Genomic DNA, 19302 nt, shown 5'->3' with positions numbered 1-19302 from the left:
TAGATTTTAAAACTTTTGTCATTTTGCTTTTGTCTTGTTTATGGCTTACCTGTGTGTGGCATAAATGCGAAGAAAGCTATTCTTAATAATAAAACTAAAATGACAAACAAAAATTGGTCAGAGGAGTGAATGCATCAGCAGGCTTCCAGACTCAGAGGTTAAAAAACCTTAACAAATCCTTTTTGGCAACTGTGAAAGTCTGAAACTGTTTAGATTTTTTGGTTTTTGTTTTTAATCTTTATTATATGGGGCTTAAGTGTCTGTTTGTCGCCGATAGTTTATTGGTTGCTTGCGTACTTTATTACATACGGCTTAAGTGTCTGTTTGTCGCCGATAGTTTATTGGTTGCTTGTGTAATTGTACTAGCCAATGGGGTGAAGTTGCCAATGCATTCAAATAGTCCATATACGCTGACAACATGCACGCAGTTATCATTGTTTTAATGAAATTAATCATGGTATTTAAGAACATTTAAATATTTTTAATTCATACAATTGTTGCTTATTATGCATGTAACTATATTTACATATGAATTACCTAGAAAGTTGCAAACATTGAGAAATTAAAGGAGACGAAACCAACTAACGAGTTGTGCGTAGTACATCTCATCAGGTAGGTTTAGAGAAACCCCTATGCTAATAGTTTAGTATATTAGTGCCAGTAAAATTATATATAAATAAAAATTGCTTTATTTGGATTTAAAATTATCACAATTTGGTATTTTCATTCTCAATTTTTACTTTCCACAAGTACAGTACGTACTTATTTTGAGACTATTGTTTTGAACCAAATTTACAGGGTTCGCATATACTTAAGGAACGCCCCATTTTGTAAGGACTACCACCAGTTTATCACACGATCATGTTTATGTGATTAAGGCAAAGTTTCGAGGGCTGTCTGCCTAATGGTTGGAATCCTTCCTGGAGCAGTTTCTAAGGAAAAACTGTTTCATATACATGAGAAAGATCATTACTGGTGGAAGAGTTTTTATAAAATGAGGCGTGGCCTAGGGGTGTGCGAACCCTGGAATTTTTTAAACTAATTTGGTACTGATTTAAGGAGGATAAGTAAATGTTTTTGATTGAGGACATAGCACCTCTGAAATTTCTGAAAAATGTTCAAACAAAATCATAAAATCATCAGTATCAATAAGCAGTATAAAAGTATTAAAATGTTGCAACTAATTTGGGACAGTATTATTTTTTGTTTCGTAAAAAGCTATTTAATTAATAATGCAATAATTTTTTTATCACATACTTAAAATCATGATTTAAATTGCTCAAATTTAATCAACAGTTTAAAATCAAATACACCCTATCTACATTAAACATATACAAGTTGCTATCAAGAGAAAAAAATTCCACTTATTTTTACAAACTTTTAATCATATATCTCAATCTTCAACTAGGGGGGAAAAAGCGATGGGAAAATAAATGGGAAAATCCTATGCTTTCTTTCTGCTCTTCTAGGGAAAGAGGGCATGAGCAAGAATTCTAAATCCGTAATCCCCGGTGAAAATAATAGGATCGCGTCCCTGGTACATAAGATTACCGTTATGAAATGTAGACACTAGTATTGGACAGAATCAGGGTACGCCATGTTATGTGTAACTGACGCTTCAGGCTCTATAAAATTGAAGTAAACGAATAATTACATAATTCTTCCTTGATAGCAGTGAGACACCTGGCTCGATGAGCCTACTTGCTTCGAAAAGTGGTAGCTTCCGAACTTATGCTAAAATAGTCCAAATTGGTCAAAAGTCGCACAAATAAGGAAATAAAAGTAAGATTTAGAAATATTATTGTCTCTAATCAAACTCGAGGCTGAAACCATGGACCTTATAAGAAATAGACTAACCCAAACGGGTTTTCTCCCTCGTCTGAGGAGTTGCGGGCTGTCACCTTGATCACATCCGGAGGAGTAGGGACGACTTGCAGAAATTTAACAGTGGTTGCCTCCTTGCAGCGTGTCAAGGGTCACCCAAATGTAAACTTTTACCAGCTTCTTTTCAGAAAAAAGAGCCCACCAGCGGCCGAGCGGTAAAGTCGCTGAACACTGGTAGTTCGGTCCGAGGTTCGAATCCCGCGAACGGGCTGGCTGCATGGGCGTTTTCGTGGTTTTCCTCACGTGTAACGTAAATACAATCCATCAGAAAGTCCTCCACGAAGGCATCCCTCCCCTTAGGCAGATAGCCCTAGTGTGCTTTTCCATAATTAAATACAACACATTTCGTAGTAGTAATATGCTATTTATTTCGAGTTCTGAATGAGTACTGGGGTATACTCTTGATTCTTTGGCAATGGGATATAAACAATTTTATTGTGCATACAGTTTTAGTCATTTTGTTCTGTTAAACAGTCAACAGAAATTAAACTAGATTTCAGAGCTTCTTATTTTTTTCTGCTTAACGTTTGGCGAAAAAAAATTTCAGAAGTTTTCAGATTTTAAGGGTTGCCCATAAAGTTTGTTAAGGTTTTTTACGCTTTCGCTGAACTTGCGAACTACCAGTCTGATGTAACACTCACTCCTACGAAACGATTTTACTTTTTTAATCTGATTTTTATTTTTGAATTTATAATAAAAAAGCATAATTTTCTTCGCATTTCCGCCGTATACAATTCAACAGCTAATTACAAAACTTTTAAAAGCACAATAGCAATTTATAGTTAGAATTCCGGATGCAGCTTTAGTGTTAAGATGCAATTCCTTTTTTTTTTTTTTCCAAGTCTTTTTTCAATTTGTCACATCAATGTTCAGATTTCTTACTAAGATGGCTTCATAAAACTTTATTTTTGTCTTTTTATTATTAACGTTTTGTGTTTACTTTCGTTATTAAATATGTTCTTAGCGCTTTACGCCACAACAAATTCGATTCAACAGCAATAATCACAAAATTTTTAAAAACACCATATCTTTAGAATTTCTGATAGAAAGATTCTCTCGCTGGAGATAAAAATGTTTTTTTCCCCCTCCGTACAGTGTTGCCACTGCTCGCTTTGAAATCGTTGAGCTTTTTAAACAGAAATTCGTTAACGTTTTACAAAATATGAAATAGACAATAAAAGAAATTCCAAATTCGGGCTCCCAGGTGTTCATATTCGGGTGGATGACCAAGTTATTCAAAATTGGATGGCTCTAGATACAATTGTTTTTTTACAATGCGAGAAAAATACAAACATTCCAGCAGATTCTTCATTACTTAATTTCCTTAAATACATAATAAAGGGCGATAATATTTGTTGGTAACTATTTGAAAAGTGATACTAAGTTTATAGTGATTGAACGCAAAATATTTTTTTACTTGTTTAGTATTGTTACGAATTTTGTACATAGATAGATATTTTAGTGGAACTATTTGTGAAATTGTACTATTCTGTGTAAAGTAACGTGAAAAACTTAAAGAGAGAAGATATGCCAGAAAAGTAGGAATACAGGGGACAGGTGTATTTAACATTGAGTAAATGTATTAACATGGTAATTTGGCGAAAAATCGCAAAATGTAGATAAATTTGGCGACCGTTTGGCAACACTTTAGTCCGGTCTTTGCACCACCGTAATAAGCATCATAATAGAATAAATGTAGTTAGTTGATCACTGTAACCGCAATTCGACAGTAACCGCAGTAAACCGTAACCGACCCTCGAAACCGCAGTAAACCGTAATTCGACCCTCATATTGCTTTCCAGTAATTTCGAGATGCAGAAAGTACTAGAAATATCTCAGCAGCCGTTTGGAAGCTATATAAGGCCGAAGAGAGAGTATCTGGTCTCACCCTCCTACTCCTGATTGGCTCTCGCTCGCTTCTGGCTCCGCCTCGAAGTGATTTCTTTCTGAAAATACAGTTCAACAGCTACTGCAAGAAACTCTGACCGGCAAATGGCGTCACACCTGCGGTTTACTTCATGAATTCCTGGACATTGAACTCTTACTGAGACAAACATTTCGTTACATTTCTCGCATACACGTTCGCGTTTCGAGCGCTTCACTAAGGAATTTTTATCACAAGGCCCATTGTGGACAAAATTGATAGAACAGGAAGGTACTGTCTAATGCAGTAGAATGCTTGTATAAAACGCATAAGTATCCAAGTATCTGGTCTCAGTTACTTTGTTATTGGTGCTGCGAGTTGTTACTTCCCCGTGAACTGACATAAATCTGAGTTAGCTTTCTCTTTAGATGCGCTTTGCATTGCACGTTCTTAGTAGTTTGAAGCATAACTACTGATTATACTTTGTGATACTGTGAACATTTGTAAGTGTATTTCTGTGGAAAATTTCAGAACTTTGAAGTGTTTCTCTTAATAAAATAAATTTTATTCACTTATCATCGGACCTGCGTGTGTTCAATCTGTTACGAAACCGTTACGTACGCAGCAGTATTTTTTCCTGTTACAATGGTTTTTTTTTTTTTTTTCACTTTCATTACAAATATAATTATTCACAGTGTTTAGTGTGAATAATTTTATTTGTAAAATTATGTTTAGGTACAAATGTTAATGATTTCCGTCGCTTTTGACTATATAAAAGTTGAGTTACAAAGTACAGTTATAAAGCTTAAATAAACGATCACCTTTGGTTTAGGAATGAATTAATCCATTTTACATTAATTCCCGTTAGAAAAATATTTTCAGTTTATTAGCGTTTCGACTGAAGAACGGCGTTCAGGAACAAATGAAAACCTTGAACTGAATTTCTTTTTCGCGTTTGTTTTTTACGTCCTTGTACGAAGTAAAAAGGAAGTATTGTAATCGCGAAAAGTTTCAGACAGCATATTTCAACGAAAATATCCATTTTGACCGCTATCGAATGCAATTTAACGATGGTTTTGCGTGATATCTGTACGTAACGACAGAATAAAAGACTCGTTTCCTCCAAAAAATTATAAAACTGCTTTAAAATTAATTCTGAAGAGAATTTTTCGTGGCGTCTGTACGAACGTATGTACGTACGTGCGTACGTACGTATCTCGCATAACTCGAAAACGAGTAGCCTCAGAACGTTGAAATTTTGTATATAGGACTGCTATAACATGTAGATGTGCACCTCGTATTTTGATTGCACTCGGCCGCACCAAACGTATATAAATACTACATTTATATATATATCCACTCTGTTACTCGGCACAGTGATCCCAGTTTTTTTACTCTTATATGTTTGTAAATTGTAAATTTTTTGCTTTAAAAATGATTGAATTATGTTGTTCTTACCTTCCGGTTAAGGTTTTTATGACTTTCGTAATTCTGGAAGCAATATTTGTAGAATTATCAACAATTTAAAAGTTGTTTAAGTGCGGTTAAATTTTAAATAACATGGCGGACATATTTGTTTACATTTGAAACAGCAGAATTGTAGATTTGTTGCCAATCTAGAGAGACTAAGTTTCGCAACAACAAAAATAACGCCTTCATTTATTATTGGGAATTAAATCATGCTTAATCTTTTCTGGAATTTTTTCGAGGAAATAAGTGTTTAAGATTTAATTCGTAATTTTTAATACAGATACTTTGAGTTTTTATGTATTTTTGCCTTGTCGCGAAGTGAGAACTGAATTAATTGAATGAGATATACTAAATCGTCTGTGAAAAATTGTTTCTTTTCTGTTTTGTTTGCTTGATTTCTTTCATACATCGTTCTAGCTTTATTATAGTATTTGAATAGAACATGTGGCAACGATAAGATAATTCTTCAAATGATATAAATTTTGTGCATTCAGAGTGTCGTTATAGTAAACAAATATAGTGAATTTTAAAGAGTGCATTTATTCTATTGTGGTTTATGCGCTGTCGACAAAGTATATTTAATCCAATCCAATCAATTTAAATGAAAATTCAAGAAAAAATGCGTATAATTTAATATTCCATGCAAGGAAGTCATGTGGTGTACACATCAGATTTTTTACTATTGATAATGATACGTACGTGTTCTTTATTATTGACAATGATATGCATTATGAAGTTACTTTTTAACTACATTTGGATTAGCCAATGTATTAGGTTTCCGGTGGCTGTTGGAGCGAAAAACATTCATCAGTATTCTGAATATAAAACATCTGTTTGTTATCCACTTCTTTTCTACGCTAACGAAGTAAAAAGAAATATTAAAAGCTAGTGTAATAAAATACTTGTAAAGAGTACACCCGTCGTTAGAGCAAAAACGTCAAAAGAAAATGACTCTAATGAAGTTGAAAACACGGGCAATCGTTTTACGCTTACCACACTTTCCGCTGCTCCTCTGATGTATCAGTCTCGTGCAGCAGCATCTCAGTTTTCTCAACCCCTGGAGGAGTTCCGAAGAAACCGAAGTCATGAGTTTCAGCGCAGGTAAGCGGAGACGGCGGGGGAAAAACCGGAAGTCGGGCGCATGCGCACTTCAGACTTTAGGACTATTTCCACCGAAAACCGAGGTCTCGGGACTTCACTGAGTTCTTCTCATCCCGTTAGAGAGGTTCAAAATTCTGAAGCCTGCTCTTGGAAAATGATTGGTGCTGTGGGCCGTTTGATTGGTGCGCGGAGTTCTCATTTCTAGTTGAGAAAGAAAAGAAATTGTCGTCGTCAATGTGAGTTTTTAAAAATCTTAATTTTTTCTTTTGGGTTTTTTCTGCCATGTTTTGTTAAAAATTTTCATTTACACGGTTTCTGCAACGGTATTCAGATTTCAAGTAGTTTAGCTTTCAACTCTTAATGCAGCTATTTTTTTCAGTACCTGTTGTGGGTTGTTAATATTTTCTGGAAAATGTATTTTACAGAAAATAAGACAGACAAATGTATTTATAGACCTGTTGCAGGTTATTTATATTTTCTGTAAAATGTATTTTATAGAAAATAAGACAGACGGATATTTACAAATCTGTTATGGGTTATTTATAATTTCACTAAAATGTATTTTAATGTGCTTTCTGTATTTCTCCCAAAACAATTTTGGTCTAATATTTTCTTGTAAAACCGAAATTTCGATTCGTTAAATTATTTTTCACGGAATTGTGTTCTGTGATTATTTGTTGCAAACTCTCTAAGCGCGGTTATAACAATACGTTAATAATACGTATCATTATCAACAGTGAAGAGTACAACTGGTGTGAACATTTAATAATGGTCTTGTTATATATGTATTTCTTTGGCGAACATTAAATTTTGATTTGAAAAATACTTTAAAATTATGAGATTTTTTAAAAAAGATAACGGTATTTTTTTTTACTTGTAAAAATCCATTTCAAGTATTTCTAAAAGGATGACGGTTGAAATGCTGCAATAAATTTTCCGGAAATTTTGAAGAATAAAATAATTTTACATGCTTATTTTGTTCGGATTTTCTAGCTATATGCTAATAGTACGTATCATTATCAATCGCAAAGAATGTAACAGGTGTAAGGATATTAATAATGACACTTATATATATATATATATTTCTTTGTCGAGTAACTAAATTTTGATCTGAAAAATGCTTTAAAATCATAAGAATTTTTTAAAAAGATAAAGAATATTTTTCTGACTTGTAACAATCTATTCAAGCATTTCTAAAAGGATGAAGGATGAAAATGTTCCGTTAAATTTTCCAGAAACTTTGAGAAATGAAATAATTTTACATGTTTATTACGTTCGGATATTCCAACTATACGCTGAAGATTAGAAATAGTAAAAATGATTATTGACGAGATGTATTTAAATTGTACGACCTGGCTACACTTTGTAAGACATTAAAAATCTTTAAGATATACTAATAGTAAAATTACGCAATATATTTTTTAAACATTCGTAAAAATACTGTAAACGATAGTGTATTGAATTAGGTACAATTTGCGATTTACAAAGTTAATTTTAACGGACTGTTGTACAAAGCTTATTAAAGTACGACGTTAAATTTATGTGCAATGTTTAAAAACAATTCACTGAAATTTTTTCATAGATATTATATGACTAAAATACTGTGTATGGTTTTATTTTATTTTTCTCCTATAATAAATTATTACGAAGTTTTTTTTCCTGTCTGCGCGATTTTTAGAAAGTATTATTTACAGTTCCTTACTAGCTCTGCAATTATCTTTCACAACAATTACATTAATGAGCAAGTGTTTTTGCTTTTGTTCATTTCGTTATCAAACACTTATGAGATATTTTTGGTATGCGCCTCTCTCTATGATACCAATCGAAATAATAACGGAAAAATAACGTATAAATTCTAATAGAAATAATAACGTTCATATTTACAATTTTACAAATGAATACTGTTTTATCATAATTTACAGTAAAAGTAATAAAGTAAATCTTCAAACACATATTTATAAGGATGATATCATGTTAGATGTAAAATGTACACCCTGGAAAAAAAAAAAAAGTTCTGTACCTCCTGTTCTATTGGGCGTATTGACAAAATTATCTTGCGTTTTTCATGTCTCGAAAGCACGACTGAGGATATATATTAGCTTTATATATAGCATTGTTCTAACATAGGAGCTCACCGAGCTGAATAAGAGTTTATAATTCACCGAGCTGAATAAGAGTTTAGATATATATATAGATAGATATACACAGTTGCGGCCGACTGCAACAAAAAAGGGAGGCGCACAACTACATGTTATTACCATATAAAATTTTTTTTGAGTTATGTGAGATACATACGTACTTACAGATATCAAGGAAAAATCAATTCTGAACACATTTTTAAGATATGCTCTGGAAAATAATATTCCTTTATTTTATCTGTACGCATAGATGTCACACAAAGATGGTTTCATTGAAATACCATATCTAAAATTTTTCGCGATTACAGTAGTTACTTTGCTTCTTACAAGGAAGTAAAAATCCATCATTAAAAAATTATAAGCTTAGATTTAATTCTAAATTAATATGTTTTCAATTTTATGAAGTTAAATAAAGTGAAAGAACATTACATAAGAGCAACATTTGTCGTCAATATTACAAGAAACTTAGTAAAACTTACGCTTAAATGTGTACGTTCGATCTAAAATAATTAGGAAGGATATTAATTAAAGAGATACTTTTAACAATCATTTTAATAATGAATTAGTAACTGACTAGCTTTTAACCAAAGTTGTATTCAAAATTAATCTAAAATTTTGACTGATATTATTCCTGTTTAGTTAAGATTAGCGTATCGTTGTTTTTGGAGTCCACAAAAAGGATATGGATTCATTTACATTTCTTCTTCATTACATAAAATTTCGTCTTAACTTATCATGTTTAAGAAATTTAGCATTGCAATTTTGGTAACACCAAGTATGTTCTTCTAATGATTTATTCTTTTATCATTTACGTAAGCAAGATTTTCTGTTGGAGTTGAGTTAAATTTATTTCCGATAACGCTGTTGAAGTTTTAAATAATTTGATCTTGTTTTTCACATTTAATTACCTGAATTTAAGAAAGCATCTTTAGAAACGTAAACAATATACCGATAGTCGTAAGTGAAATATAAATATTTTAAACACCATAGTTAAATTCTTCTTGAGATTTCTGTCAAAACTGCACAAATGAACATGGCTTAACAGATGAGAATGGAACGGACGAAAACAATGACCGAAGATCGAGAGAGGAAAATTATGCTAATAATTTGATTTTCTGAAGATGCGGTCACAGTAAGAATATAAACGAAAAGTAGTCACCAAAAATTACAGGTAACTGTTACAATATTAGGTTTTCATTACAACCTGCATTTCAGAAGGAATACAGAGTAATATTAACATTACATTATCTACTTTCCTGTAACTTGAATCTCTCCATTTCCGACTGTTGTCTCTGCTACTCCTTAGTCCTCAAATCATCTGTAAATGATTAGAGATTCTGAATGGACAGCTAATTCGGGGAAATCATAGACTGAATGCCAATTCGGAGTCACTTCGCTGCGATAGATCGGTTATTGTATTAGGCTGGCATGAAGCAGAACAGTTAGAAGGGACATGTTCGGCGTGACATTCGCAAGTAGTTTGGAAGGGTTTGTTTTTGTCAGTTAGACGAACGCCATTAGAAAGTTGATGAACCCATTTTAGAATTTAGGTAAATCCGTTCTTTGAATGCATCGAAGAAAGAGAAATTTTCGCCAAATATTTTTAAAATTTTCAGAACCTGATGCTAGAAAGTGAGAGAGAAAATACGGTAAATATTATTTATTATTTTCAGCGTAAATATATATATTATCTTTTATTTCTTAGCAGAGTTGATCTGAAAACAGAACCAAATATGGCGAATGATACATGCAAAGATACGTTCGTTATGGGAACGATAATCCAAACTTCTATTAACTTCTATTGCATATATGATTTATGAGTTAATAAAAATAATATGATTTAAGACTACTCTGATTCATTCTGTTTATAAAAATGTAAATTTTGTGATATAATCTCCATTTTCATAAAATTCGTGAAATTCATGTTTCCTTTAGACTTTTCAAAAATATTATCGTAATTACGGCAAGCAGTCTGGAGTTTAATAGCAAACTTATTTAAAATATATCTATCAGACAAATTTTATGCATTAAAATAATAAAAATACATGAAAACATTTAGCGTAATAATTAGGACAAAAAAGTAAATACTTTCCGAGAAAAATGAGTAATTCCATGTTTGCTTAGTTTTATTAATTTTTACGTTTACGAATGAAATATTTGTTTATTTGAGTTAATTATTGGGTTTCGGAAGCATTTTGCCAGTTTGTGCTAATTATTAAGTTAGTGATAAAAATTTTGTTTATTTCCATTAGTTTATAAAATGAGAGATAAACATTTTGTTTATTTCTGTAAATTATTACGCTAAAAGATAAAAATATTTGCTATTTTGTCCTAATTATTACGCTAAAAAATGGTGCCTTTTGCGCTAATTAGTAAACTAAAAATATAAATGATTTTTGCGCTAATTATTACGCTAAAAGATAAAAATGTGGGCTTTTTTATGCTACTTGTTACGCTAAAAAATAAAAATGGTTGATTTTTGGTGCCACATAATGTTTCCTTTTTTGTGCTGATTATTCCGCTAAAAACAAAAATTTGTTCATTGTTATACTAATTATTGCGCTAAAAATAAGAATGGTTGCCTTTTTCGGGCTAATCAATGCACTAAAAATATAAATGTTTGCTTTTTGTGCTAATTAATACGCTAAAATATAAAAATCTTTGCTTTTTTGTGCTACTTACTACGCTAAAATTTAAAAAAAAATTGCTTTTTTGTGCTAATTATTACGTTAAAGATAAAAATGTTTGCTTTTTTGTGCTAGTTATTACGCTAAAAATAAAAAAAATTGCTTTTCTTTGTGCTTATTATTACGCTAAAAATTAAGTTGTTTGCTTTTTTATGCTAATTATTACACTAAATTTTTGTTTTCATTTTTCGTGCTAATACGCTAAATTTTTTTTCTGTGCTAATTATTATTCTAAAGGTGTAATTATTCTAAAAGTGTATTATTCTAAAGGTAAATAAGTTTGATTTTTTTAGTGCTAATTATTACGCTAAAAATGGAAGTTTTTGTTTATGCTAAATATTACCCTAAAAATAAAAACTTTTGCTTTTTTGTACTAATTATTACGCTAAAAAATTTTTTTTTTCTTTTTTGTGGTAATTATTACACTAAAAAGCAAAAATGGTTGCCTTTTTTATGCTAATTGTCACGGGGAGCGTTAAAAGTTGGATTTAAAGGGGATATTATATTTTATCGCTCAATAACTTACGTTTTTGAGGGATAAAATATTTTTTTAAATAATAAATACTTTAAGAGATAAAATATTGTCTTAGTTTGTAAGGATCCTAAGTTTTACTAACGTTTATTTTATTTTAAATCTTTACTATCACTTCTTATTTTCTACTTCCGGCCAGAATTAAAAGCTTTTAACTTATTTATGCAAATTTGTCTTGCTAACGCCAAGTACTTAAGTTGTGGCTTTTTGCCAAGCAGGAGAGAGGAAGGAGTTATTAGAAGCATGCCGCCTGCCTTAGTAGTTTTACTCGGTTGCTGGTTGCCTTCAAGGCCAGAGGTTTAATCCTTTTGATAATTTTAAACGTATCGTAGTGTTAACAGTTCTCTGTACCACATACGGCCTTTCTGTTAATATACGGCCAATCTTCAAGTAGACACTTGTATATTAATCCAAAGTTAGTTTAGTTAGAGTTTTAGTTAATATTTTTATATTCTTACGTTCAGACCACAAGTGGTTGGTCTCTGTACTCCGAAGTCCGGAAATCTCTGTAAAGATAGAAAAATAAAGGGTTTCGTATACCCTTCCTGTGTGTATTGTCTACTTCACAATTTATTGAACATAGCTTTAGTAAGCTCCCTGTTCCGAGTCAGGACAGTTAATGTTTCCAAAGCAAGTAAAGAGGAACACAGAACCTGATAAGTTGTGCTAATTATACGTTAAGGGGAAGGATAATTATGGTTATTTCTTTATAAAGTATTTATTCTCTCATTTTACATGCCTGCGTTGTTTAATTGGAAGCGTACTCAACGCGTTTTCGAAATGTCCATATTTGGGGTCGCGGTAAAAGGATTTGCATACTTTTCACGTCTTTTGCTTCAAAATAATCTAATGACACTACATCTTTAAAACTCAAGGACTTTATTTTATTATTTATGCTAAATATTAATTAGCAATAAAATATTCTTCTTATTTATGTTAAGCGTCTTCATTATTTTTATTATTTATGTTAAGCGTCTTCATTATTTATATATTATTAAAACTATTTCATTATTTTTATTATTAAATTGCAAAACTGTTTCTTTTCTCAAGTTTGAGTTCATAAGTGAGACTCTTTTTTGAGTCTACAATTAGCAGAAAAGAAAATATATACAGAGAGCCGAAAATCTCATTCTTACACCTACTCATAAAAATACGAGGGTGTAACTGTTCTTCTGTAAACACAAATACCGGCTAAATTACATCGCTAACTAACTGGTTAACTAACTCTTCTTAACAGAGCACGGGAAACATTTACAAATAAAATGTACATCAAAAACAGAACACCTAACATTTAAATTTAACATGCGAGTCACGGAGACATAATACTGGAGAACATGTCTTCATGACAGCTGGCGATCGATTGAATGTAAGTTGCTTTCGTTGCCACTAGATGGCGCTGGATAAAATAGTTCGGTTACATCCAAACAGTTCTATTACAAGAGTTAATAATACTACTGTAAACTGTATACTCAAATCGCACCAATATGGTGTGCTGAAACTTTGAATTCACTGGTACGGAATCGCAAAAGAAACACGCCAGTGGAAAAATTTTCCACATCAATTGGCGTTGTATTCGTTTTCGATATACTTCGCCTTTTACTTTCGATGTTTGGGTTCTGACGTCCTAAAAAGGGCTATTATAAGTCTTAAAGAGATTGGGCTAAAAAGGACTAAAAGGGCTATTAATTTCGTTTTGGCATTTTGTGTTGATTCACTTTTGAAACTGTTGCCAGCAAATATTGCAACCCTGCATTATATTTGAAGAAATCAAATAATGAAGGATCTGCATAATGTACCTATATTTCTCACATTGTGATAAAACGACAGTGCCTAGAGCCATCCAATTTTGAATAACGTAATCCTCCATCGAATATGGGCATCTGATTGAAACCCTAATTTGAAATTTGGAATTTGTTTTATTACCTATCTCATACTTTGCCAGATATTAAAGAATTTTTGCTTAACAAACTCAACTATTTCAAAGAGAGGAATGGCAACACTGTACCCCCCTCCCCCCCAAAAAAATTATCTCCAGCGCGTGATTCTGTATATCGGTAATTCTAAAGATAGGCTCATTTTAAAACTATTTTGCGATGTTGCTGTTGAACTCAATTTTATGGTTTAAGTGCGAAGAACATGATATTTAATAAAGAAAGGTAACTCCAAAAACGCTAAAAAAAACTTACCTTTGGGAGTAATGTTAAATCAGAAAGCTTTCAGATTTTTTTTTTTTTTTTTTTGCTTTATTTGACTATGACGTTAAGTTTTTCCTCGAATTATTTTAATTGCATTCCAGTTTGAAAATCAACTTAAGATACTTCTGCAAGTCGGGCAGCCATGTTTTTTTTTAAATTCATTCATTGAAGCTCACTTGCATCAACGAACGGACGTAAGATTAAAAAAAAAAAAAAAAAAAAAAATGTTCGAAGCGATGTATCCGCAACTTGTTGATAGAAGCTTCAAACGCAACCTGTCGGGAGACCTTTTTCTTCCTGCGACAATCTGACAGCTGCCATGTTCCATATCTTTTTGCCGCCCGCAACATAAAGGAACAAATAATATTTCTGATACTTTTTCGATGCATGTACACACACAAAAAAAAAAAAAAAAAAAAAAGTGAAGCCGTGCGTCTTCTCCGAGTTTAGGTAGAATCGTGTAAATTTGTTGCATTCTTACGAAAAGCGCATATCGCCAAAATGCAAAACCAGTAATTACTCAAAAGCAAAAGTACTCATTTCACGTTTTAAAGTTTAATCACCGTTAATAAAAACAGTTTGCAGTCAAAGCATTATAGAGGCAAAATAGGCAAATGTTTGCGATTTCTACTTCTAGAGAACCGTAAAATCCTTATGTAGTACGTTAAACATACGTGAAATTTGCATAATAATTACGTAGTAATTTAAAATGTCGAAAGTAGTTTACGAATTTTTTTTATTACGCTTATAATACGTAAAATTTACGAAATAATTCTACTTCCTCGACGGGACAACACGCAAGGCTGTTTTGATGCAAACATATTAGACTACTGCGTTGTTAGAAGTGATCATAAACTTGCCATGCAGAGAAATTACAGAATTTATACCAAAAGAAACATTTTACCGCATATATGCAAATAACAGAATTTACCGAAATATTTAGATAATATTTACAAGATCATGATTAGGAGAAGTTAAAACAAAAAACCCCGAAAGCTTTGACAATAATTATTGCGCCCAATGGGGCACTTTTTTCCCCGGGGGATTCAAAACGGGATTTGAAAAATGATACAGACATTCAAAGCCTTTCGACGCAATCTTTAGACATTGGAACGTCTTTGCGTTGCAAGGGTACCATCATAACAGCAGTAAGAAATGTAAAGAAACTTCGCTCATAAAATATCCGTGCTTTTAAAAATGCAGGCAATGTAATTTAATGGAACGCTTTGAAATCGTCGAGTTTGTTAATCAAAAATTCGTTAAATATTTTACAAAATAGGAAATAGATAATAAAACAAATTCTTAATTCCAAAGTTGGGCTTCCAGATGCCCATATTGAAGTGGAGGACTCAGTTATTCAAAATTTTGATGTCTCTAGATACTGCTGTTTTTACACATTGCGAGAAACATAGATACTTTCCTGCAGATTCATTTTTTAATTTACCGTATATACCCGCGTATAACTCGATACCGCGTATAAGTCGACCCCTCACTTGGACATAAAAAATTAGTAGAAAATAAGAAACCCGCGTATAAGTCGACCCCCCACTTCCGAAATCGATCGAGAAACTTCGAAAAATTTTTTAAGTACTACATTTATTCAAAATTATCTGAGAAAAAAAGTAAATATACGATAAAAAATACCTTGGTTAATAAACAAAATCAAAATCCTTTAACGTCCGTTTCATGGTCAGATTCGCCAAACATTTCATAGAACTCTTCTGTCGTCATTGGTTCGTCATCAAACATATTTTCAGTCTCGAACTCTGTATTGTTACAATCACTACTAGAGCCTTCGTCGTCATTTTCACTTTCAAAAACAGCATCATCTTCCGTGCCGTCTAGTTCGTTGCTAATACAACATTTTTTAAATGATTTTATAATCATTTGAGAGGGTATTTCGTTCCAAGCAATTAATTGAGCAATTAATGTAATATCGGGCTTTTTAATGTTGCCTCCCTTTGTAAATGTTGGTCGACCGGAACTAATCCACTCTGCCCAATATTTTCTAACATTTACTTTGAAGGGCTTATTGAGGCAGACATCTAGGGGTTGAATGACGGATGTCAATCCTCCCGGAATTACGGCTACAGTCGTTTTTAGGTGTTTTGTCACTTCTTCAGAAAAGTGTCCACGAAAAGAATGTGTCCACTAAAAGAGAAGGTTTTTTTGAAAGCTGCTCCCGTCTTTTATCCCACACATTTTTAATCGAGCAGGCGAAAGCGTCACCAACATATCCAAAATCTTTGGTTTAATCGAAACTTACTCTAGTTAAAGTATGAAACTCTGTGATTAGTTCGTTACGTAATTTAAGTCATGAAATTACTTCAAGTAAGTGACTTATTTGATAAGTCGTCCAATTTGAGTGCGGGAAGAAAACAACTGCATTATATAAAGAAATTTTTGAACTTCCGATTCTTTTAATTTTTTATAGCCCCGCGTATAAGTCGACCCCCCACTTTGAAGTCTTTTTTTTGTCCAAAATATCTCGACTTATACGCGGGTATATACGGTATTTAAATAAAATGCAGTGCCTCTAATATTTGGTGGCAAAAATTTTAAAAGAGTTTCAGACAATTATAATGAACCAACGCAAAATATCAAAACGGAATTAATAGCCCTTCTGCCGAAATTGCCCCTTTAAGCTGAACCAAATTGCGTCTTACAGATTGTACAGTTGACAGTTGAGAGCAGAATCTGGTCACCCATCCGGCTTACTTAGACTATTCGGGTCTAGTCCAGGTTCCGCAACTATCCGGGGCAACACCTCACAGCCCTATAAGGGCATACATTGATCCTGCATACATACTTACATAGTTCATAACATATGCTTATAGTTACATAATTCATAATATGTGCTTACATAGTTACATAGTTCATAGTACATGCTTATATACAAGTAGTTCATAATACACTCATGTCCATAAATTAAGGATAATTCGGAGTCACGCGGAAATCGAACTCTAAAATAAATATATCACCTGTAAAATCACTACACACATCTTCAAGAATCATATGCAAATTTCGGGAAGTAACCAGATGACACCGATGATACTTCACAATGACGAGAGTGTAAGAGAGTGATACATAAGGAATACAGGCAAAGAAGTAAAATTGTTCACAAGAGCTTTATAAGCATTTCAGTGCAATAACCGAATAGTTATGACACAAAGGACGCATTTGGATGATTTTTTACGTGGTAGAATTATCGGCTGTCTGGAATGTGGGCGTACTCAAATGGAAGTATCAGAGGAACTTGGAATTGCCCAGAGTGTCATCTCCAGGCTTTGGCAACGATTCCAAGGTGATGGTAATGTGAGTAGATGTTACAGCACAGGTCGCCCCAGAGTTACAACGCCGAATGAGGACCGGTATTTGGGAGTTACTGCCAAAAGAAACAGGCGGCAGACCTGTCTCGTCAGCTCTCTTCAGCCACTGGTACGACAATTTCAAGGCAGACCGTGTACAGACGCTTAGGGCAGATTGGTCTATATGCTCGTAGACCTGTCAGATGCGTTCCACTTACTGCAACTCACTGTCGCCTGCGGTTAGCCTGGAGTAGAGAGCATGCATTGTGGACACCGCAACAGTGGGCTTGTGTGATGTTTTCCGACGAGTCTAGGTTTAGCTTGCAGTCTGATTCTCGCCGGACTTTCATATGGAGAGTTCCAGGTACCCGTTACCACCAAGAAAACATCATTGAGCGACACCGTTACGGTGGTGCAGGAGTGCTCGTTTGGGGTGGAATTATTCTGGGTTCCAGAACTGACCTGCATGTTCAAATTGGAATCATGACAAGCCAAATATATCGGGACGTCATTGTGGAACAACATGTACGTTTGTTTCGGGGCGCCATGGGCGCTCAATTTGTGTTTATGGATGACAACGCCCGTCTTCACTGTGAAAACATCGTAAGTGAATGCCTTCAGTCGGAGGATATCACACGTATGGACTGGCCAGCATTATCACCGGACTTGAATCCAGTAGAGTACGCGTGGGACATGCTTAGCCGACGAGTTGCAGCCCGTCAACCTCCTCCTACACGTCAACCGGAACTTCGGAGAGCATTGCTTTTTGAGTGGTGTAATATCCCCCAAGATCAGATCGATAATTTGAAACTCAGCATGCCTAGGCGTTGTACGGACTGCATTGCATCGTCTGGGAGACATACAACGTATTAACAATCATACCAACCATGTAATATTGGTTTTTTGTAAATAGGTTTTTTTTGTAATTTGCTCCAGGGAGGAAAAATCGCTAATTTCTTTAATAATATCAAACATATAGCATCCTTTTTGCTCTTTACCTTTTGTTTAATAAATAAGCCTGGAGCTTGTTTAATAAATAAGCTTTACAAATAACTCAAATTTGTTTTGCTTCTGACTCTTCCTTTGCCTGATTTTGCATTATCCTTAATTTATGGACATGAGTGTATATAGATCTTTCATAATACGTGCTTACATACTTTATACATATACATGCTTACTTAGTTCATACATACACATGCTTACATAGTTCATAGTTGGTTACATAGTTTATAATATATTGAGCCTGTTACATAATACATACATAGTTCATAATAATTTTCATTGGCCATAATATATACATGTTTCGTAATATATACAGTTTAAAAAAAAGAGAGAGATTGACGGGGAACTATTCCACACTGCACAAATCTGTTCCCAATTCCTCCAGTTTCTGCATTATCTTGCATATTTTGATGCGAAATGCTGGCTGTTTGATCAGATAACGCTTATGAGAAATTGCCTTGAAATTATGTGCAGCTTCTGTTCCAGAAGCTGCACATGCCACTGTGCGGTTAGAGGGCATTGGGTCAAGTAATGGTGTGGTTTACCAATGCCTCCACAGACACAACTTTCTGTACAGACATAGTCTGGTGATTTCAAAACGTACAAATAAATAATAAATACGTTAAAGTTTAAACAATGCATAAGACTATGTGATATATATGGCTGTTATATAAATTTTAACACCTTAATGACTTATCCACCACTGATTTAAAACAACAGAGATCTGACAGTTATGGTCAAGGTGAAAGACTTTCGAAATTTTTGAACGGCAACACCCACTTCTTTCCTGCAGAAATTAATCAACGCATTGAAATGGTAGAAATGGTAGATAAATGGTAGATTGAAATATCATATATCATATCGGTACGTATATGAGGAAAATTATGGGCGTAAAAACTTGCAAAGAAAAGCATTATAAAGGACCAATGAGAACACAGAGGATGAGAGGAGAAAAAAAAAAACCTTCATTGATATTACATGATCACCTGCGCAGACGAAAACACATTGCATACAGAAGATTGTTGCCAGCAATGACATCGCGGGAGAACTCTGTATAACTTCACGCTTTATGGTATCTATCAATTCTGAAATCCATGGAGTGAACTCGGGAGATCTCGATG

General features: G+C 33.4%; 1 protein-coding gene across 1 annotated transcript in view; it reads left to right on the top strand.

Moving 5' to 3' along the window:
• The first annotated feature begins 6434 nt into the window (after positions 1 to 6434).
• LOC118205919 (neuropeptide F receptor-like) overlaps positions 6435 to 19302 on the top strand; it is a 381524-nt gene continuing 368656 nt past the window's right edge. Inside the window, exon 1 of the mRNA XM_085826490.1 lies at positions 6435 to 6555. The gene's annotated coding sequence lies outside the window, so the exon portion shown is untranslated. The remainder of the gene's footprint in view (positions 6556 to 19302) is intronic.

The sequence above is a fragment of the Stegodyphus dumicola genome, chromosome 11 (genome assembly GCF_044657685.1).
Source record: "Stegodyphus dumicola isolate Sdum_Otavi_A_Nest chromosome 11, ASM4465768v1".
NCBI lineage: Eukaryota > Metazoa > Arthropoda > Arachnida > Araneae > Eresidae > Stegodyphus > Stegodyphus dumicola.
This window is presented reverse-complemented; position numbering and strand designations above follow the sequence as displayed.